This window comes from Chionomys nivalis, chromosome 14 (assembly GCF_950005125.1).
Source record: "Chionomys nivalis chromosome 14, mChiNiv1.1, whole genome shotgun sequence".
NCBI classification, from domain to species: Eukaryota; Metazoa; Chordata; class Mammalia; order Rodentia; family Cricetidae; genus Chionomys; species Chionomys nivalis.
The window spans coordinates 60,158,515-60,182,135 of NC_080099.1; positions in this window are offsets into that span (position 1 = coordinate 60,158,515).

Genomic DNA, 23,621 nt, shown 5'->3' on the forward strand with positions numbered 1-23,621 from the left:
AAATTCTGTCTTTGGCTTCAGTGTTGTTCCACCGATGCAGAGATGGCCCAGAGCAGCGCTCCCAGGTGCTGGTGAGGAGGCAGGCCTATTCGCCCTACTGTCTAAGTAAGTTTTACAGAGAGACTGGAGGATGAGATTGGTTAGAGTTTTCGTTGTTCTCAACTTATCATAAAATCACTTCCTACATCTTATTTCTCAATCAGAGGACTCCCGGAGTCATTCATGCCCCCATTTCCTACAGTCTCACTTTCCCAGAGCTAAGTAAGCACTTGAAGAACCATACACATGACTAAACCTAAAAGCTCTAAGTCAGGGTCCTAATAATGCCTACCTTGGGTATACTGGAATGCTCCACAAACGATATTGCTGAGAAATTTGAAACTAGAAATAGGTTGCATTAGGACCACATGTCCTCTGATTCCTGTGGAACAGGCTAGAAAATACATAATCTACTGAAAATATTAAGCACAGGATGCATCCTACTTTGCCCAATTGACTTTCACCTATGCCTGCTTACCTCGGCCCCTTCTTGCTTGGATGATTCATCTGTATGCTTTGGGTATTATTAGGCAGAATCCGAAGGCTTTGTACATTATGCTCTTCATAATGAGAGAGCCATCTATGTGTACCCAGCCCTTATGAGCTCCCCATTCCTTGGCCTCCAGAGTCTTCAAAGTTAGAGGATTCTTGAGCAGATGGTGAATGGCAGAACACCTGTAATTGGAGAAAACTGTGTTTTCATTTCCTGGCCACCTAGACCTGAATAATCACGTAGAAACCATATTAATTACAACACTGTTTGGCCAATGGCTTGGGCGTATTCCTAGCTAACTCTTACATCTTAAATGAATCCATTTCTATTGATCTACATATTGCCATGAGGTTGTAGTTTTACTGGTAATGTTCTGATATCTTTCTCCTTCAGTGATTATATGGTATCTCCTTGACTCTGTCCTCTCTCTCTCTCTCTCTCTCTCTCTCTCTCTCTCTCTCTCTCTCCCTCCCTCCCTCCCTCTCTCTTTTTCTCTCTCTTTCTGTTTAGATTTCCCACCTGGCTTTACTCTGCTAAGCCACTGGCCGAAATAGCTTTATTCATCAACCAATAAAAGCAACACATATACAAAAGGACATTCCACATCATCTCCCCTTCTCTGTCTAAATAAAAAGGAAGGTTTTAACTTTAACACAGTCAAATTACATATAACAAAACAGTTATCAAGCAAGAATTACAGTTACAATATTTAGTCTATTTGTAGCTGGCAAAAATTAAAATATTCTATTTTTGTGAGTCCAAAGTTTCATATCGAGTTTATCTTTTAATATAGCTGAAGAAATCTATAATTTTAACTATCTGTCTTCAACTTTATCAAAGACACCAGAAAAATATAATATTACCCAAGTAAACAGGAAGTGCATTGTAAACAACTTTCAAAACTAGAATTGACAGAGACATCTTGCTGCCTGGACAGTCATCCAAACTTCTGTAATGTTGGGGCATCCATCTTCAGCCTACAGGACCATAGTATCTGGCAGACTTTTCTATGAAGCAGGAAATTTGAAAGGCTGTTTTGCCTATATTGCAGTTTGTCAGTCACTTTCTTCTGTGTCTTGCAGAATGTCTGGCAAACTCTTTTATGAAGTAGGAACTCTGAAGGACTGTCTAGCCTTCTTTTGGCAATTTAAACAGTCATTTTTCTGAGGGTCCTACATGTCTAGTTATACAGCATACCATCAAGCAGTCCCAGCAAGAGCATTTTCTTGCCCAAATGGCTAGCAAACTTCATAAGGAACCTCTTCGATGCCCATCATCCTACTGAAGTAGATTGGTGGTGCTAGAACCAGACATGTCTCACTGTTGAGAAATGTCTAAGTTCTTAAAACATTTTAAATGTCATATTCTGTAGGTCTTTAAATTTTTGAAGATTATCTACCTAACTGAAATATATCTCTGTATATCTAGAAAACCTAACTAATATAATTAAAAGTTTAATTATATAGATGACTATCTATAAATCTGTATTTCTTAACTATACATTACATTTTTAAATGAGCTGCATAAACATAATACTTTAAACAAGAGTAGAAATATATATTACAGTTTAACTAAATCAACCTTAAATTTATATCAATAGACCAAAATTCATACTAATGTAAAGTATTTATCTCTATATTATATCCCCCCCATTTTTTTTAGAAATTGACTATAACCATTAACCATTTATGACCAACCCTTTTAAAATGAAAATAAACATTTATAAACAACAATTTTGGGAATTTGGACATAGTTTTCTCCAACTTCTTTCAGCTGTTTGTTGGGCAAAGTATTTTTAGGGTTCATGGAAATCAGGGGGCTCTTTTTCATCAAACCACATTAGCCTGGAAGGAATCCACAGGTTCCCATCCTCTGTGAAAACAAAAGCAGAACTTCTTTTCCAAAGTAACATATTCTTAGACTCAAATTTTGAAGTCAAGATACCTTTAAAATATATGTTTGTTTAGTTTAGCAGCCCCCAGAATCAAATGTCTCTCTGTAGTCAAAAAATTCAAAGAAAACATAATAATATACATAATCTAGACTCTGTATATTTTTCATCTTTTTGTGGCCCATTTTTTAAAATTCTCTTTTTCCTTTAAGAACCTCAGTTTAATATCTTTAAATTATTTTATTTATTTATTTATTTTAATATTTATTTATTTATTATGTATACAATAATCTGTCTGTGTGTATGCCTGCAGGCCAGAAGAGGGCACCAGACTCCATTACAAATGGTTGTAAGCCACCATGTGGTTGCTGGGAATTGAACTCAGGATGTTTGGAAGAGCAGGCAATGCTCTTAACCTCTGAGCCATCTCTCCAGCCCCTTTAAATTATTTTTATCTGTATATCTTTTATCCTCTGTCTTAAACCCATGCACATATATTAAACTTACTGAGACCTGTTTAGAGGCCTTTTTTTTGTCTGACTCTGTCTTTACTGTGCATCCGTAATCTTTATCTGACCAGGAGCATTTTTTAAAATGCTAAGCAGGCATGGCTAGGACTAAAGTTGTAGCTTTGCCTGTTGCCTTCACCCCATCCAACATGACAGAGGTATGTTCACAACCTCTGCAAGTCATGCTCACTGCCCCAGCTCCAGGGATGCAACCAGTCTATGTCACCATTAAACTACTTGTGGCATGCTGCCTGCAAACCCCATTTAAGTGCTTTATAGCAGGACCCCCAGAAAGAGCTAGCCTTTTGTGCTGCCAGCATGAACCAGGAAGTCATCTCTTAAAGAAGTCACACATTTGTTTGCCACCAGCAAACAGAATCTATTTTAAAAGTGTAGCTACCAGGAAGCTGCAATTGACTCACATTTTTGTAGGTCTAGAAGCTTTTTTTAAGCTTTCTTAGGCTTTATGTGGATGTATGTTGCCAAACATTGGGTGCCAATTTGTAAATGGAGACTGCACTTTCTTTTCCCGGCCACCCAGATCCAAATAATCACACAGAAACTCTATTAATTACAACACTGGTTTGACCGCTTAAGTGTATTCCTAGCTGGGTCTTACATCTTAAATTAGCCCAGTTCTATTAATCTATGTATTGCCATGAGGCTGTGGCTTATTAGTAATGTTCTGGTATCTTTCTCCTTTGGCGGCTACATGGCATCTCTTTGACTCCACCAACTCTTTCTCTCTCTCTCTCTCTCTCTTTCTCTCTCTTTGGATTTCCCACCTGTCATTACTCTGCTAAGACACTGGCCAAACAGCTTTATTCATCAACAAATAAAAGCAACACATATACAGAAGGACATCTCACATCAAACACTGTGTAGGAGTAGGTGATTACTGTGCCATGAAGATCAAGGCATTAGTCACAGAATAACAGTATGAAGCTGAGTCAAGTGAGAGATGCAGGGAATGCAACTCAATGGGAATGCATGGGTTCAGCATGTGTGAGGCCCTCAGTTCAATCTTCACCCAAAAATCAAAGGCAAATGAATGACGTCATTGGCACTCCCACCATAAAAAAGAGGAGCAGACTATAAGAGAATGAGACATAAAGTTTTTGGTGAGTTGAGTTTGTGTCATGACCATTGATGGATGCAGTGAGAATTTCTTACAAGTACATTTTTCTTACAACTTGAACCAGTGACTTCCCTTAGTGATCGATGTGAAAATGAACCAAGAGCAGTGTGTTTAACAGGTGGCCACAAATATTGGCTTCAAGAGATACAGTCCATTGAAAGATAGTGCATGTAGTGGAGTGTTTTCAGGCCAGAGGCAGTGGGGAAAGATAACAGGTCTGAGTCCTCCAAGATGCAGTGATCCAGGAGATATGGCACAACAGAGCTTTAAAGCAAGCAGAACTTTGAAAATCTACTCTCTTAACTTCACAGGAATAAGAGTCACACTGTGTCAGTCCCTCCAGAGCCCACGTGGGCTATCATGAGGGATAGAATTAGAACCTTCTCCTCCATTGTGTAATCATCACAACCCTCCTGATTTCCCCCGCTGTTAGCTTCCATAAATGATTGGAAGGCTTTGCCATGGATGTGTGGCACACTCTACTGTGATCCTCTACCTTCTGTCCTTAGGCTGAAAAATCAGAAGGCAATCCTCAACTGATCCTCCCCAGTAGGTACTAGCTAGAATCGAGGAAACTGCCAACTGGGCTTAGTGGCACCCCTGTAATCCCAGCACTTGAGAGACTGAGGCAGGAGGATTTCTATGACTTTAATATCAGCCTTACTGCATACCAAGGCCCTGTGTCCAAAAAGGAGAGAGAGAGAGAGAGAGAGAGAGAGAGAGAGAGAGAGAGAGAGAGAGAGAGAGAGAGAGAGAAAGAAAAACTTCTGCTTATAAAACAGAAACTGGGCTAAAGAGGTGGCTGAGCAAATAAGTACTTGCTACTTACTGTTCCAGACACCCTGAGTTCAGTGTGTGGTACCCACATCAGGCAGCTCACACCTAGCCAGGATCCAGGGCACTCAATACCCTCATGCCTTCCACAATAGACACATACACACAAGACATAAGTCTTTTTTTCTTTAAAGAGCCTCTGAGCAAAGCTTCTCTTTCATCCAAAGCGATGGCTCAGTAGAAATTCAGACAACCTGTAGGCACACTTTATCTGGCTGTGTCCAAGCTATATATACTAGAAACAGCTTATGAAGGAACAGCAAGGGAGAGGGAAGTAGTAAAGCCAACTATGGCCACTAGGTGGCAGACTCTTCCACCCATGGCAGTTGATGATAGACTTTAATGACAAGCCAAGGATCATTTCAAAGCATAAATCTGATTTGTCATAGGGCCTGCTCCTTCTTGCTTCAGAGATCTGATGTCCCCTTCTGCCTTCATAATACAGACAATTAGAAATGAAAAAGTTTTAATGAAAAACATATATAAAGATAATAGAAAACTAAACAGCTCTTATGGAGGTGAGTGACTTTTATAAATTTGCTTTTTAGTAGTTTAGATTTCTGTCTTTCAATGGTGTGTTTGGTGATTTATGTTTTTACTTAGTCATGCTTACCTAGTTTTTTCAAACTTTGGTGATTTGGGAATGAGGGTCACGGAGGAACCTGACCTCTAGGAGACAGTCACAGCTCACACTGCGGGCTGCTGAGGTCATGTTCCTTCTTCTCATCACCCCTGCTGCCCTAGTTTGCTTTCTGCTGCTGTGATAAACACTGACCAAGACCAACTTAGGGAGAAAAGAATGTATTTGGCTTACAGGTGACAGTCCATCATGGATACAGCCAAGGCAGAAGCATGGAGCAGAAAAGTAGAGACCACAAAGGAATGACATTTACTGGATGCACCCCCCAGCTGGCTTCCTCCACTATCTTCCTTCCTTCTTTCTTCCCTCCCTCCCTCCCTCTCTCCTTCCCTCTCTCCCTCCCTCCTTTTTTCTTTTTTTCTTGTTTGTTTTTCGAGACAGGGTTTCTCTGTGTGGCCCTGGCTGTCTTGGAACTCATTCTGTAGACCAGGCTGGCCTCAAATTCAGACATCTCCTGCCTCTGCCTCCCAAGTGCTAGGATTCAAGCTGTGCACCACCACCCAACAACTATTTTTCTTATAGAGTCCTAGTGCACTGGACCGTCCTTCATCAGTTAGCAGTTAAGAAGTACACCCACAGACACGCCCCCAGGCAAATCTGATGGGGGCAAGGTCTCTGATGAGGCTTCCTGTTCCCAGGTGTGTCTAGGTGTGTGTCAAGTCGACAAAGCTACCTGTGACTCCTCGGCTCTAAGATTCTCTCTGTTCTGTGTTGTGGGATGTTATTTTAACCATGTAAGGATGTGTTAAATTGGTTTACACTGCATTTGTTCAACTATGTAAAGATGTACGGCTGTGCCACCTGACTGAGCTAATACAAGGATGAACGGCCAGGAGCTCAGCATAAGAGGGATGGGTGGGGCTGGCAGGTAGAGACAATAAGTAGGAAGAGAAATCTAGGCTCAAGGGAGGGAAGAGAAGAAACAGGGAGAAAGAGGACACGCCCAGGGCCAGACAGACATGGAGACAGCAGCAAAGCAAGATACACAGGAAGAAAGGTAAAAGGCCTGAAGGCTAGATGAAGAGAGACAGGTTAAATAAGTTATAAGAGCTAGTAGGACAGTATAAGATAAGTCAGAGCATTCATAACTAATAAGAAATCTCCGTATCATGATTTAGTGCTAGCTGGTGCCCAAAAGCAAAGGCCTGCTACAGTTCTGTGTATATGGGACTACAGGGCACCAGGTTTACTATTTTCCTTCATCTGAATTTGAAAAAGTTCAGGCATTTTCCTACTGAAGTAAATGTGTTCATCATCATTTATTTTCATTGTGTATGGTATAGTATGTGTGTGCACATGCATTTATTGTCATTGTGTATGGTGTAGCATGTGTGTGCACATGCATTTATTGTCACAGTGTAGGGTGTAATCTGTGTGTGCACATACATTTATTGTCACCGTGTATAGTGTAGCATGTGTGTGCACATACATTTATTGCATTGTGTACGGTGTATTATGTGTGTGTACATACATTCTCTGTGAGTCTTGAGACTGACCACTTGAGGCAGGAGCACTTAGGAACCCTTTTCTGAAACCCGAGCCCCAGAGGGCTTTCCTTCTCACACTTTGAGAACCCTTACTGTACTTGGCCTCCAGAGCAGTGGGTCCCAGCTCCAGTGGAGAGCCCTCAGCCCTGCCTTCTGCTTCTCTCTAGTCACATGGTCTTATAGTACGTCAGTTGTGAGCATGGTGTTTTATGTGTTCACATGGCCCTGTGTGGAGATGAACTAAGGAGGTCATTCTGCATTCTTTCTCAGGCCCAGAGACTTCATTTGAATTCTTTGTTTCCTTAGACAAGAATAGGACTTGAGTTCTTGTCCCCATGACAGGGTCTTCCTGGGGTACATTGTTCAGCAGTAAGATGTCCTTGTTGTCGGACCCTGGATGATGGTAAGATGTGGATGACATCAGTACTGAATGAAGAAAGGCAGCATGTTGAGCTGTGGTGACCACATGTGAAAAACTGTGATCCACCAGCCACTCGGTTTATCACTGAAAACTCATAATTTGGAACATGGAAGGAGAATTAATTTCTCCTTCATGGATGAAGTAAGAGAAAGGAGAAGGAAGTGCTTCCTGTTATCCCGTTAGCTCTCGGGAATATCTGCAGAGCGAAAGAGTGAGGGACATGTGCCATGAGCATCCCTGACTGCTCCTTTGACAAGCACGTGCATTATTGACTGATCACCCCAACATGTTGCCAATACTCACCACATTTAAAGATCCCATCTTCCACTCAACAGACATCATCCGTTCCTGACTGTCAGGGAGGTGAATTGGTCAGGTTTTTTCTTTGTTTGTTTCTATGACAAATACCTGAAAAAAAAATCATTTAAAAGGAGAAAGGACCGATTTCATCTCCATGTCTGAGCTTCTGTCCACACTTGGCTGACCCCATTGCTTTCTGCCCTATCACAATAGAAGGCTGTGTAAGCTTACCTTGGGACTGCCAGGAAGCAAAGAGACAGGAAGGGGCAGGATGCAAGATGTTTCCTTCTGAGTCACACTTGGTGCAGGAGAATTGTCTGTATTCTGTCAATATGTTTTAAATAAAAGCTTATTGGCCAGGCAGAAAGTATAGGTGGGTTAACCAGACAGGAAATAGAGGTGGGGCAATGAGAACAGGAGTATTCTGGGAAGCAGGAAGCTCCCTCCTCAGTTCTGCCCAGACCACCGAAAAAGCAAGATGTGAGCTTCCCTGCTGAGAAAGGTACCGAGCCATGTGGCCAACATAGATAAGAATAATGGGTTAATATAAGCTACAAGAACTAATAAGTAGCCTGAGCTAATGGGCCAATCAGTTTTATAACATATGGAGATCTCTGTGTGATTTTCTTTGGGGCATGCCGGTTGTGGGGTACTGGACAGGACAGAAACCCCAACAAGTAGGTCCTCGTGTTACACACACTCCCAGTAACCATCTGCCAATGAGTCTCACCACCCAAAAATGCCATCGTTATAAATCAACTCCATGTATGGTGAATCCACTACTTAGGTCTATGCCCTCAGGATCCAATCACTTCCAGTAGTAGCAACACATGTCCCCTTTGCAGAGGTGGGGGGGGTACTTAAAATCAGACCCTAGAGGGCATGGCTTAGTGTTTAGAGAATGACAGGAGAAGTGGGCAGTAGTTGCTGGGCTATGGATCCCCGTTATCTCTCAAGGTAGCTCAGTTGCTCTCCTCACTCACTGTTTACAGAAACAGATCTCAGGCACCCCGACCTTCTGTGGAAGGCTGTGGCCAGAACTGGCCTTATGCAAGCTAGCTGAGCCCTCTGCCCCTGATGGGCATTTCCAGCCTCCAGCTTCTCTTTCCCTGGGTTTTCTTATGTCTTTATTCACACTTCCTCCAAATTCCTCATTTCCCTAAATTCCTCTTTTGCTCTCTCTTCGCACCCCCAGTTTGCTTGTTGTGATGTTTTAAAAGATCTTCTGTCCCAATGTTCAGCAAGTCACTTATGTTCTGAGACCAACTGCACTGGAGAAATGTGTGGTTCTCAGAGGCAGATAGAAGGAAGTCTGCCTGCTGGTCGGCAGTTGTGTGGGTTCATTCATAAAGAAGTCTGGGTTCTTTTTCATGGGCACCTCCTATTCAGTCTGCCCTATAAATTAAAAAAAAAAAAAAAAAAAACTTCTCCCTCCCTTAAGTCGCTTCTGGTCAGGTATTTGGTCACAGCAAGAAGAAAAGTAGTTTAATGCAGCTGTCAGAAATAGTGGTCATCACTCCCATTTTATGAACAAGAACATAGCACCATAGTTACATGCATAACTAGGAGTAAAGTCCCAACTCAAATAGAAGTAAACTCACTGGAGTGGATGATGGATGCAAACCTCGCACTTCTTTGAGACATGCTTGGCCCCAGAAGTAGCTGCCAATGCTCTGGGGGAGGAGTGGCAGGGTTATGTGGCAAAAACAATTGTGGAAATAAACAAACAAGGTTTTCCCATGAAGTGAGGCATCCTGACCCAGGCCAGAGTGTGCAAGGTGTTGAGTACAGGACATTCTTGTAGACCAAGGAGAGCTGGAGAGAGAAAGCGCAAGTCTGTTCTTAGAGGCATTGTGGGTGTGTTAGTGTTGTAAACTTGGTTATTGTATTATAATAATAAATAAATAAATAAATTACTGATGGACACTACTGTGTCTTGTTGATTGAGGCCCCAAAGACTGAGCAGCATCCAAAGGAAACCCTGTCCCATCTCTCTAAGGAAGATGATTTCTGCATATGTTGTCAGAAGGCCCTTGAACAAGGGAGGCAAGAAGCCCAGGACCAGCAGCCTGTTGTTCCACGTGTCCTGCAATATTAACACCAACACATTGCTCTGAAGAAACAGGGCACAAAGAGAAACAGAGAAGTTGCAGAATATGCTAAACGTTTGGTCATGAGAATGAAAAAAGTCAAGGGAAAAAACAGGAACAGATGGCCAAGAGAAGCAGGCTGCCATCGCCGAGAGCTTCTACTTCTAGTTCTGAACCAGGTAAAACTGAGTCTTTGACAAATAAATGGTCAGAGAGGGAATCTTGGAAAGAGTGGCTTCTAAACTTGCATGATAAGTAGGAAGACAAAGAGAAGGAGGGAGAAGGTTCAAGGAATAACACAGGAGTCTCAAAGTCCTAGAGACAGAAGAGAACAGAGTTTAGTTTCTTTTTTTTTATTCTTTTTTAATTAATATTTCCACCTGCTCCCCGTTTCCCATTTCCCTCCCCTCCTCCCAAATATTGCCCCCTCCCCCCACTCCCCTCCCCCTATCCCCACTCCTCTTCTCCTCCCCCCACACCATTCCCCCTCCCTCTCGGGTTTCTCTGTGGTTTTGGAGCCTGTCCTGGAACTAGCTCTTGTAGACCAGGCTGGTCTTGAACTCACAAAGATCCGCCTGCCTTTGCCTCCCAAGTGCTGGGATTAAAGGTGTGCGCCACCACCACCCGACTCAGAGCTTAGTTTCATAAGGCATCCAGGAGTAGAGTAGTGGTAAAGAACCCAAATGAACCAGTTGACATGGATGAAGCCCTTCCACAACAGGCTCTGCATCGCTCACACGAACATAGAGCATCTCCACAAACAGCCAGTGGAACATGAGCTGGAAGTAGGCTAACCCTGGATGCTGAGGAACCAAGTAAGAGAAAGTAATTCATGTAAGAAGTGATAGGAACTGGGTGAAAATGCCACTAGGTAATGCAGAGGAATTGATCAGCTCTGACAAAGTTGAGGAGGCAATGCTTGGGCTGGGCTCACCTATTGCGGCCAATGATGTTTGAAACGCGTGTCACTCCCTGCCCCCACCCCAGCTCCACATACCAGTGAGTCTCACAAGACTTAACCCCCTTCTCTTGATACAACATGGGAGAAGTAAAACTTCAACTTTATGACAATATTCCGTGGTTCCTGGGCATTAGAAAAAAGAATATGAATTAAGTGACAAATTATAGTACACACTTCCATTGGTCCCTCCCACCGTCGCTACTACCCCAGCCCATATGTCCAAACTTAGTCTGCAGTGTCATGGTATTAGCAGATGGGCTGTGGGGAAGTGTTTAGGTTGCGAGGACGGAACCCCTAGAAACAGGACTAGTTCACTTGTTGAGAGACATCCTGGACTGGAGAGGTGGCTCGTCACCACACCGCTCTTCCAGAGGACCAAAGTTCAGTTTCTAGAATGCATGTCAGGTTGCAGTTGGTTGTTTTTATGCTCTTTGGTGATTCACAACTTAGCTCCCAAATAAATCACATGTTGGCTTACTCTTTCTTATAAATACCCAGCCTTAGCTTGGCTTGTTTCTAGCCAGCTTTTCTTTTTTTTTTATTAATTAATTTATTTAATTATTAAAGATTTCTGCCTCTTCCCCGCCACCACCTCCCATTCCCTCCCCCTCCCCCAATCAAGTCTTCCTCCCTCCTCAGCCCAAAGAGCAAGCAGGTTTCTCTGCCCTGTGGGAGGTCCAAGGACCACCCACCTCCATCCAGGTCTATTAAGATGAGCATCCAAACTACCTGGGCTCCCACAAAGCCATTACGTGCAATAGGATCAAGAACCCATTGCCATTGTTCTTCAGTTCTCAGTAGTCCTCATTGTCCACTATGTTCAGCGAGACCGGTTTTGTCCCATGCTTTTTCAGACCCTGGCCAGCTGGCCTTGGTGAGTTCCCGATAGAACATCCCCTTTGCCTCAGTGTGTGGGTGCACCCCTCGCAGTCCTGAGTTCCTTGCTCGTGCTCACTCTCCTTCTGCTCCTCCTTTGGATCGTGAGACTTCAGTCCAGTGCTCCAATGTTGGTCTCTGTCTCTGTCTTCTTTCATCGCCTGATGAAGGTTAATATTCAGGAGGATGCTTATATGTTTTTCTTTGGGTTCACCTTCTTATTTAGCTTCTCTAGAATCACGAATTATAGTCTCAATGTCCTTTATTTATGGCTAGAAACCAAATATGAGTGAGTACATCCCATGTTCCTCTTTTTGGGTCTGGCTTACCTCACTCAGGATAGTGTTTTCTATTTCCGTCCATTTGTATGCAAAATTCAAGAAGTCATTGTTTTTTACTGCTGAGTAGTACTCTAATATGTATATATTCCATACTTTCTTCATCCATTCTTCCATTGAAGGACATCTAGGTTGTTTCCAGGTTCTTAGCCAGCTTTTCTTAACTAATTATCCAATCTATCTTTTGCCTCTGGACTTTTACCTTCCTCTATTTCTATCTTTCCTTCTAATTCCGTGCCAGGCTGTGTGGCTCAGGGCCTGGCCCCAGCACCCTACTCTTCTTCCTTTCTCACTCCTTGATCTCTTCCTCCCAGATTCCTCCTCCTCTTTATTCTCTGTCTGCCAGCCCCACCTGTTCTTTCTCCTGCCTTGCTATTGGCCATTCAGCTCTTTATTAGACCAATCAGATGTTTTAGACAGGCAAAGAAACACAGCTTCACAGAGTTAAACAAATGCAACATAAAAGAATGCAACACATCTTTGCCTCATTAAACAAATGCTCCACGGCATAAACAAATGTAACACATCTTTAACTGATATTCCACAACACCAGACTGCTTACAACTTCACATAGCTCCAGTTCCAGAAGATCAATGCCATCTTCCAGGTTTTGCTAACACCTGTACATAACTCCCCCCCCCCCACACACACACAATTGAAAGTAAAGTCTTTTTTTTTATTATTATTTTAGAAAAAAGATACCTCGGGGGCTAATTAGCCCCATTCTCCACATGAAGACATGATAAGAAGGCAGCATCTGTGAGAACACAGGCCTTCACCAGATATCTAGTCTTCTGTGTGTGAACTCCCAGCTTCCGGTTACCATCATAAATAATCCAGTCTGTGGCATTTTGTTATAGCTGCCCAAATAGACTTTCCTCAGGCCAGAATCCCTGCCAGATCTTTCACTTCTGAGTACAGGGATGAAATGGGACTTTTATCCGCATATGCACCATACAGATCTCTCAGGAGTGGTCTCTGAGAGGGATGGATATATCAGATGGTTTGTGTCAGAGATAATGAAAGGGGAAATTAGCCTTGCTTTGCTATCATAATGGGTGGGAAAGCATTTGAAATGATCCTTTTAGCAGAATTATCAAAGTATCTTAAAGAAGAAAATTAAGTTTATTGCTTTAGATATGTTGAATACACAGATCAAGATCTGATCTACAGCTAAGTGCCCAGTTGCCTGACTGAAATTTGACAAGATCTCTCCAAACATTAGCAAAAGCTTCCAAATGGCACACAGCCACCCGCCATGTGTCCTGGAGAGCACCAGGCCCTGAGTTTATAACTCCCATCAATCCCTTCAGGAAATGTACTTGACGTTCTCACAACTAGGAGACAATTTGTGATCAAGAAAAACCACCCACAGCCTCATACCAATTACTTTAACATTGCTGTCACAATACTGCAAGAATAACTTGAAGAAAACTTAGTTTGGCTCACAGTTTCAGAAGGTTTCAGTCCATCATGGTTGAGAAGGCACAGCTGAGTAGTTCAGTTAGTAGTGGACAAAGTGTGTAGCAAAGACTGTACACACACACACATGCACATACACAAGTGTATACACACATGCACACATACATACACATACATGCACATACAAGTGTGTTCACAAATGCACACACACAAGTATATACAGACATGCACACACATACATACACACATTATACACATACATGCACATACATACAAACATGCAAACACACATATACACACATACATGCACACACACATATACACACATACACGCACACACACATACTTACATACTTTTCTCTTTTGCCCTTGAGCAGTATGAAACTCTCACGAGAACCACACCATGAAGGTGTGTTTCTCTCACTGTTAATAAAGAGATGATTGGCCAATAGCTAGCCAGGACTTTGGGGGCTGAGAAAATGCTGGGAGAAAGAAGGACAAAGTCTGAGGAGTCTTGAGCCAGACATGGAAGAAGCAACATGGGAAGTCCATAGATGAGGTAAAGGAGCCTCAGGGCAGCACACAGATTAATGGAAATGAGTTAATTTAAGTTGTAAAAGCTAGCTAGTAACAAGACTAAGCTATTGGCCAAACATTTATAATTAATATTAAGTCTTTGTGTGGTTATTTGGGAGCAACTAGCAGAACACAAAGAAACTCTGCCTACAAAAAAACAAAAAGATTCTGCAACCATGCTTTTGGATACTTCAGTCTGAGAATCATGAACTAAACCAAACTGCTGTTCTTTAGATGTTACTCAATCTCAGGTACTGTGAAAACTGAAAATACATACTTTCCACAAGACTAACTCAGAAGTGAATATAACAAAGCCAATTTCTTAACCTATAGTGCTAATGATATAGCATACATCTTACATTTCCGTCTTTGCTGTTCTGTCGCTTTCAGCATAAACTATACGTTTACTGCTGACACTTATTGCCTGTGCTGGGTAACTTTGTTGTTGTTTGTGGTTGGTGCGTTGGTGTGTTGGTTGGTTGGTGGGTTGGTAGGTTGGTGTGTTGGTTTGTTGGTTGGTGGGTTGGTGAGTTGGTTGGTGGGTGGGTTGGTTGGTTGGAGGGTTGGTGGATTGAAGTGTTGGTTGGTGGTTGGGTTGGTTGGTTATTTTGTTGGTTGGTTGGTTGGTGGGTTGGTTGGTTGGCTGGTGGCTTTGTTGGTTGATTTGTTGGTTGGTGGGTTGTTTGGTGGGTTGATTGGTTGGTTGGTGGGTTGACTGTTGATTGGTTGATTGGTTGGTGGGTTGGTTGTTGGTTGGTGGGTTGTTTGGTTGGTGAGTTGGTGGGTTAGTTGGTTGGTGGATTTGTGGATTAGTAGATTGATTGGTTGATTGGTGGGTTGGTGAGTTGGTTGTTTGGTGTGTTATTTGGTGGGCTTGTTGGTTACTTGGTGGGTTGATTGGTGGGTTGGTGAGCTGGTTGTTTGGTGGGTTGGTTGGTGGGTTAGTTGGTGGGTTGGTTGATTAGTTGGTGGGTTGGATGATTGGTTGGTGGTTTGGTTGGTTGGTAGGTTTTCTGCCAACTTCACACAAACTAGAGTCACCTGGGAAAAGGGAACCTCAGTTGAGGAATTCCCTCCATCATATTGGTCTGTAGGAATGTCTGTGGGGAGCATATCCTGGAATAATGGCGTATGTGAGGGCCCAGCCCACTGCCAGTACCATTTCTGGGCAAGTGGTCCTGAGTTGTATAAAAAAGCTGCTGAGTAAGACAGTGAACAGCCCCCACATGGTCTCTGTTTCAGTGCTTGCCTCCGGGTACTTGCTGTGCTTGAGTTCTTGCTTTGGCTTCCCTCAGTGATGGACTATGTCATGGTTAGATTTTTTTTTTTTGTAAACAATATATACCAGGGTCAGCAGGGAAGTGGGAACTTCAATAGAGAAAAATCCCTCCACTAGATTGCCCTGTAAGCAGACTTGTAGGATATTTTTTAATTGACAGCCAACTGTAGGTAGTGCCGCCTCTGGGTTGATTAGGAAAGCAGACTGAGCAAGCCATGGGGAGCAAGCCAGTAAGCAGCACTCCTCCTGCATGGTCTCTGTTTAACTTCCTTCCTCCAGGTTCCTGCCCTGCTTGAGTTCCTGCCTTGACTCCCCTCAATAACAGACTGTGACTCAGAGGTGTAAACCAAATAAACCCTCTCCTCCCCAAGTTGCTTTTGGTCAGAATGTTTTATCACAGTGGTAGAAAATCAACTAGGACATCCCTGCAAACCTATGAACAAGATATCGCAGGCCTTTCCTGTAAAAAAAAAAAAAACTTCTCAATGTAGAACAATTTATTCTCCCTTTTCGTAACTTGGGCAAGCTTACACTCTTAGGAACAGTACGACAGGAATAAAATAGCCTTCAGGAAACAAAAGCAAGACTTCATTTCCTGGAAGAGGGAAATGGAATCTCAAAGGAAGACAAGTGAAAGGGAAGCTTACAAGTCTGCAGCGGGAGGAAAGGGCTCTGTGTCAGTGTCCTGCAAGCTGGCAAGGTTGAGACACCAGCACTAACCTCTCCCCAGGCAAGAATGAACTGACTTTGAGATTCTCTTTCTGAGGTCAGGAAGTGGTCTAACTGGTCTTTCTGCCCCTGCACAACTAATGTGGCACTCTGTCCCTGGTGGACAGTTTAACAGCTTTTGGTTGTTTGGTGGGTGGGCCGATAAATGGGTGAATGACTGGATGGGTGGATTTTTAAAGCATATTCATCTTACATTCTAAATTGTGTGTGTGGGGCCAGTGTGTCCATATGAGTGCAGGCACAGAGGTTGCAAGAAGGTTGCGAATAACCTAACTGGAGTCTGCGGACGAAACTCAGGACCTCTAAAGAGCACCAAGTGTTCTTAACCACTGAACGGTCTCTCCAGCCCTGGTAGATTTAAATGCAGCAAGCAAGTTCTTTTTTCTTCTTCTTTTCTTCTTCTTCTTCTCCACCCTTACAGCAGTCTTTTCCTCCTGGCCCCATGGGCCAAGCAGCCATCAGATCACCCTCATCCATAATACAGGGCCATGTCATGTCATAAACAGTAGATCTAGACAGCCAAACACTAGAGGGCAAGTCATGTTTCCATCTTCCTGGTAACCCAGGACTGGCCCAGTCTGTCCCAACAGGAAATAGTCAGCAAATATTTTTGCCATTAGGTTGGTGGATTTAAGCATACTTTAAATTCTGCTTATGAAAGCAAATTATTAATTTAGTGTTTTTGTTTTGTTTTATTTTTTGATAAGGAATATTAATGTTTAGTCTGTTGAAATACCTGTACTTACTTACTTTAAATTTTTTTTGTGTGCCCAAAATCGAAGTCTACAATTAGTTTTCACTCCAATGAGATCATGTCAGCTTTCAAAAGACACAAGGCAGCCACTTCTAGCTTTTTTTCCCATTTTTATTTGTCTTCTCTCATTCAAAATGATACAAAAAAGCTTTCAACTTAATGAATATATAATTCTCTTTAAATTAGAATGTGATTTACGTTTTGCAGCTTGAAAGGCTTGCCTCTATTCGATTTTCTTCTTTCCCTGTGGGAACAAGCAGATGCCTTCCGCCAGATCCGCCTCAACGCAGAGGGAACATCCGAGTCATTTGTTGCATCTTTAATTGCCAAGGGCCATTTCAAAGAGGTTCTCTTCCCAGTTTTGTTCTCAGAAAACTCTTAAGAGAGTCCAAGTCTAAAAGGAACACACTGTAGCGTTTTCTACCCAAGACTGAGAGGAAACGGGCAAAGGTTAACAAAAACACAAAAAAAAAATTTTAACTCATTCTGTTTTATGGAAGGCAATTTCTAAGTGGCTTATCTGTTATGAAGATAACATCATCCATGCATTTATTTAACAGTTAATTAGGAGCATCTCTTAAAAGATTTCTCCAGCCATAATCCTGGCTAATAATATCAAACTGATGAGCAAAGACATCACACCTACGTGTTCAGCTGATGATGTGGCAAAGATCATGAAATTCTGCAAAACTCAATCTAAAGAGAGTTGTAAATCGCACAAATACCAGCTAATGGATAATGAGATTCTATTCTAATGTTGATAATGTGCAATGTAAGTGTTTCCTGTTTCTTAAATAGGATATCTTTGACCATTTAAGCAAGTCTTTAGCACCAAGCGTCCACAGACACGAGTATATTAAAAAAGTCATTTTGTGTATGCCGCTTGGAGGTAATGAGAAAGTACTTCTCAATGGGACACGCTTAAGAGGAGACATCAATGTCTTATTAATAGGTAAGAGCACGCCGAGTTAATAGTGCATTGATAACTTATTTTTATTGTCCCCTCCTCACCATGCTTGTGTGGTTCGGTGATGTAATATGAGCACAAAAACAAAAGGCCAAACTAGCACCGTTCCCTTGTCATCATTTTCTAGCATAAAGATGTGCTTGCTTTTTATTAGCGATGTCTTCTATCTGCAAGAACATCATTTGACCTTTTGCACAAGTATGTTATGTCCTATACATCAGCCAGGTACCCCAAATTCCTCCACTTGATCCCTTGCTCCCACCATTATCTTGTATCAAATCTAACTATTGGTCTACTGAAAATTCTAACAGTCTGAATTGCGGTCAGAATCCTTTCTAACTGGGATGATGTTCAGTCTTCCTATTTACCCATGAGCAGATGTGCCCAAGCCAAGCAGAGCTTCATGGACAACGTGGGGCACTTTCATCTAAGAACTTGGAACTGTCGAATCTCTGCCTGCTGTTAATTCAGTCAATCAATGATGGGCGCTCTGGTGGGCTGGGGAAAGGATACAAAAGCACATATGATTAATTCTGCTTAATCACAGAAACAGATCAAATATATTCACTGAACATGCAGTAGTGAAATAGTGCATGCCAGGTACCACCTACAACTAACAAAACAGGAGTGAGAGACATACATGGTAGACTATAGTTACCAGGGTGAGGGGCACATCTGCATTAAGCATTCTAGGAGCTGAATGACAGATGAAAACCTGTGACTGTAGACAGCTGGGTTGTTACAAATTGGGGGCCATTTTTTTCAGCTCTCTGCTGCCCCCTCAATAGCCAATCATTAACTATGCATGTGACCTCACATCCTTGTGACCATTAGGTAAGTCCTCTTGCAATGTACAAACTCACCCGCACCCCGGCTTCCACAAACGCACCTGCAACCCCCAACCCCCCCTCTCCCCCGGCTTCCACAGGTCCAAGGCTAAGCTGATCTGGGGGCATCTGAGACCTCCAGCGGAGACTGCCCCACCCCGCTGTAACCCTCACCTAACTGATGTTTTTGCCAATGTACTTGAAAGATAATCCTGATTTATGGCTTCCTTTGTTCTGTTACTACAAACACTTCATGAATCTGTTAGCAGGTCAGAATATGGAATTTGGGACCTGAATCTGTACCCAGGGCCATGGTCACTCCAGACCAGAATAAACTGTCTCTTCCTGTCCTTGAGGTAACAACTATTTGAAGCTTCTCCTTAAGGAGCTCCAGGAAGAGAAAGGGGATAAAGAGGTACAGAGGTCAGTGCACCGTGCACCGGAATGATTCGCAGGTCAAGACAGAAGTAAACAGAATGTCAAAACGGAAGGCACGAACAGAAAGTGCCAGGAAGGAGGTAGTCTTTTATCACTTTTTTTTTTTTTTACTAAAAAATTATTTGTATGTATGGAGTTACGAGGTATGGAATGACTTCCACAGCACGCACATAGAAGAAAACTTGTGGGAGCTGGCGCCTTCATTCCACCAGACGGGTCCCAAGGATTTAACCCAGGTTGTCAGGTTTGACAGCAGAGACCTCTACCCGCTGAGTCATCTCACCAGCCCTTCCTTTGCATATTATTTAAGTCAACAATTTGATAATCATAATTAAGAATTCAAATGTGATGCTATATCTGCTTTAAATATTCTTTCTGAGGAGTCATTCTTTGCAAGGTGCTTTTCATTTTTACCATGCTTTTTGTTGTCTACCACTCAGTTCTGTAATCACGGATCACTCCAGGCACTTAGGGTACCTGGCAGAGTGGGAAGAGGGGTGAAGGGCTTGTGGATATTAGGAATGCAAACATGAATTTAAAAAAACTTTAAAAAATACTAAAACCTAGCATCTTTCTGGGTGTTCTTGAATGATTATCTGCAGGTAATTTATTTAACTTGTTTTTTGTTTAATTTTGGCTTCTTGGCTTTGTGAGTTGGGGTCTTGTTATGTATTCCTGAATGACTAGGTACTGTACACTTTTGCGCTGGTTTGAATGAGAATGGCTTCCATCGGCTCATAGATTTGAATGCTTGGTCGCCAAAGAGTGGCACTGCTTCCAAGGATTAGGAGGTGTGGCCTTGATGGAGTGTGTCACCAGGGATGGGCTTTGAGATTTCAGAAAGTGTCCCTCCTCTCCTGCTGCCTGCAGATCCAATAGGAGAACTCTCTGCTCTTTCTCCAGCACTATGGCTGCCCACGTGCCGCCATGCTTCCCATCCTGACAGTGGACTAAACCATTAGTCTGAAGCCGCAAGCCAGCCCCAATTAAATGTTTTCCTTTACAAGAGTCACCATGGTCATGGTGTGTCTTCACAGCAATAGAACACTGATCAAGACACTTTTCAGAGTCCAGTCTTGTCTCAAACTTGCAGCAATCCTTCTGTCTCATCTTTCCCAAGTACTGGTATTACAGGCATGCACCCTCATGCTGGGCTTCCTACTTTTTTATTGAGGTGTTGAGATGAAAGCCAGGGCCTTGTCTATACAAGGTAAGTGCTCTAGACTGAGCCATACCCCTGTCTGAGGATATGTAAAGGCGGAATGTTCCTCTCTGCTGTGTGTTTTCCAATAGTCAAAGTGGAACTGAGATCAGAGGAGCCGCATTTGGGTTCATTTTGCTGATGGAGATAAAGCCACAGAAAGATGGAACTAAAATAACTAGCCAGAGGTTCAGACTGCTCACATTAGGCTGCTGGAGGCCAGAGGAATGGCCCGTCATTTTGTTATTAAGTTAATCTTCTGTGCGGCTGGTTAGAAGGAACAGATGATGGAATGACGAGGATAATAGGCCAGGAAAGCTGCAGAGTGAGCCACGGGGAGCAGGGACTGCACAACAGACGGACACTCGTGTTGGAACAGAAGGAAGAGGGGAAGTTCGGGGGCAGAATTTCATTTCTAAGGACACTAGTAACCTATATTTTAATAGACTCTTTCTGAAGCTTATCGAAGTCTTTCTTTCTGTTGTTTTTTGTTATTCATTCATCTGTGTGTCATGTCTGTGTATGTGTGTGTATCTGTGTGACTGCACACGTGTGAGTCTGTGCACATGTATAGAAATCAGAGGACAACTTAGAGGAGTCAGTTCTTTCTTCCCACCGTGTGGGTGCAAGTGCTTTTACCCGTGTCACTGAGCCATGTCACTGGCCTTAAGTTTACTACTTAGAGAGAGAGAGAGAGAGAGAGAGAGAGAGAGAGAGAGAGAGATTAGGCTTCTGCTGAAATGATAGAGATAAGAAATGGCCAGGGAGGGCTGGGGAGATTACTCAGCTGATGAAATGCTTGCTGTGCAAACAAGGACTATAAAGCATAAAGTTCAATTCAAAGAAACAATGGTGAAAACAGACAACAACCCCAATGTCAGGCAAGTAGAGATGTGGTTGCTGGGGTTTGTTGGCCGGTCAGTCTAGCCTAACCTGGGTAAGCCCCAGATCCCAGTGACAAATTGTCTCAAAAACATAAGGTGACCCGAATAAGATACCTTCCCAACAACCCATCATGGATGAGGGAAGGGCTTGTGAAGGTGCCATTCCTTAAGGGCAGTAGCTGCTTTCAGGGTGGGCTCACTTCCTCCAGTGGTGTAGCCCCTGGTAGGTTGCTCACAGCCAGGAAATAACCTCCCATCCATGCTCTTGCAAGCAACACTAATTAAACTAACTAAATACACACAAAAATAGGCATGAGCGTAGTGGGGAGACTGGTGGAGGAAAGGATAATGGGGAGGGGATAGACAGGTATGAAAGTGTCAAATATTACGTTAAAAAAAAAAACTGAATGCTCTCTTGGCCACATTCCACTTCTGAATCTACCAGAAACTCATGAAAAAAATTAAAGACATAGAAAATAAGAAACTATCACTTTGAGGGAATAGGATGTGATTCAGTTGGTCATGTGCTTGCCAGGTATGTGCAGAGTCCAGTCCCCAGCATGACATAAATCAGGTGTGGTGGTGTGGAGTGAGATTTTATTTGTATTTTAATGACTAAAGCTCGCCTGGAGATCAGAGAGTAAAACCACCCCACTGGTCAACCTTACAGACCAGGCGGTGGTAGCACACACCTTTAATGCCAGTATCCACACTAGTTTGTCATAGATACCAGATGGTAGTGGCGTATGCCTTTAATCCCAGCCCTAGAGAGGAATATAAGACAGGACGAGACAGCTCTCAGATGGTCTCATTCTGAGATTCCTGGAGGCAAGATTGCCATTTTGGACTGAGGTAGAGGTAAGAGCCAGCAGCTGGCTGTTTTGCTTTTCTGACCTTCAGGTTAAACCCCAGTATCTGTCTCTGGGTTTTTATTAATCATTCTACAGTGGTACACTCCTTTAACCTCAGCACTTGGCAGGTGGAGGCATTAGGATCAAGAGTTCAGGGTCATTGAGCTAAAGCATATGAATTAGACCTAGACTATGGGCGGAGGAGATGCCTCAAGAGATGAAGGACTTGCCACACAGGCAATTTGGATCCCCAGAACCCAAGTAAACCCATGGTGTCGATCTGTAACACAGAGCCCTAGGGGGGAGATGGATCCCCAGGAGCTGAGGGAAGGGTCGCAACACGCACAGCTAGCCCCGTGCACAAAACAAGCAACCCTGTTACAAACAAGGTGAAAGGTAAGACCCAGCACTGAGGGTGTGTCCTTTAATCTCAACACACACTCCGTGGCATGTGTGTGGGCATGTGTGAGTGCACGTGAATACATGAGCAGACACACACAGGATGGGGGGAGGTGATTTTAGAGACCCAGGCTTTTAGGAGGGAATTACAATTCCTTTCACCCCTATATGACCCAAGCCTACACTCAAAACTAACGCCATTTTTAAGGCCAATGTATTATGAACAGTTTACACCTTAGATGTGTGTACATAGGAAAGGCTTGAGGACACAGCACCCAAGTCTGTGGAGAAGTTTAGACCCCGCGGCAGAGGCCTCCAGAGCAGAGTCACCAACACCCATCACCTCTCTCCCCAGGTGTCACTTCCGTTTTGTGTCTTACTCATTCATTAACACGTGAGTAAGGAGCTGACCCGTCAGCCACTCTGTCTTCTTTTAATCAGCAGGGTAATGTTTGGTTTATTTACTTCCTAAAATAGTTTCGATGAGATAGAGAGAAATTTAATGTAAACATATACATATTTATGATTTCAGATCTGGTGCTTGAGTCCCCATCAGCAATGTGTGAATCTATGTTGTATATAGAAGACAATTGCTGTCTTATTTATTCAAAATTCTCAGCAAACAGTGGTATATATTTCCCTATTTATTCTCATCCTCTTTTCATGTATTTTATGAACTTCTTAAATAATGCATAGTCTGACTCAACTCTCAGCAATTCAATATTGGCACAAAACAAAAAGGACTCATTATTCCATTTTAGCATTGTGGTATCCACATATATAAGTAAAATAAATCTCACAGATTCACTTCAGGTTTATAATTAAAAGCTATTGCACCTGGTAATTTTTTAAATATTCCTTTGAATTTTCATACGGTAAAATTGTAAAACTCACAAAAAGGGAACTATAGGTTCTTTGACTCCACTGATAACCATGAGGATCCTTAAACGACAGCTCTTTTTCTCTTCAGCTGTCTCTAATGCTAAAGTGGGCAGTATTTTTCGATTTCCATAGATTTTAACATATGCTGCTTTAAGAGTCCTGAGTAGTCACCAACCCGAGTCGTTAGCTGTTTTCTCTACCTGTTGTCTTCATGAAGAGTGGACACCAGGACATGGTGGTCACGGCTCATTGCACCCCGTGGGAGAACGGGTGGCAGAGAAAAACCACCTTCTGTTCCCTTCCTGGTGCCTGTGGTGTTGATACAGAGAGGTGAAAATTTAGTGGGGTGCCATGGCGGACTGAGAATGGAATCTCTTATGGCATGACAGTTTGAA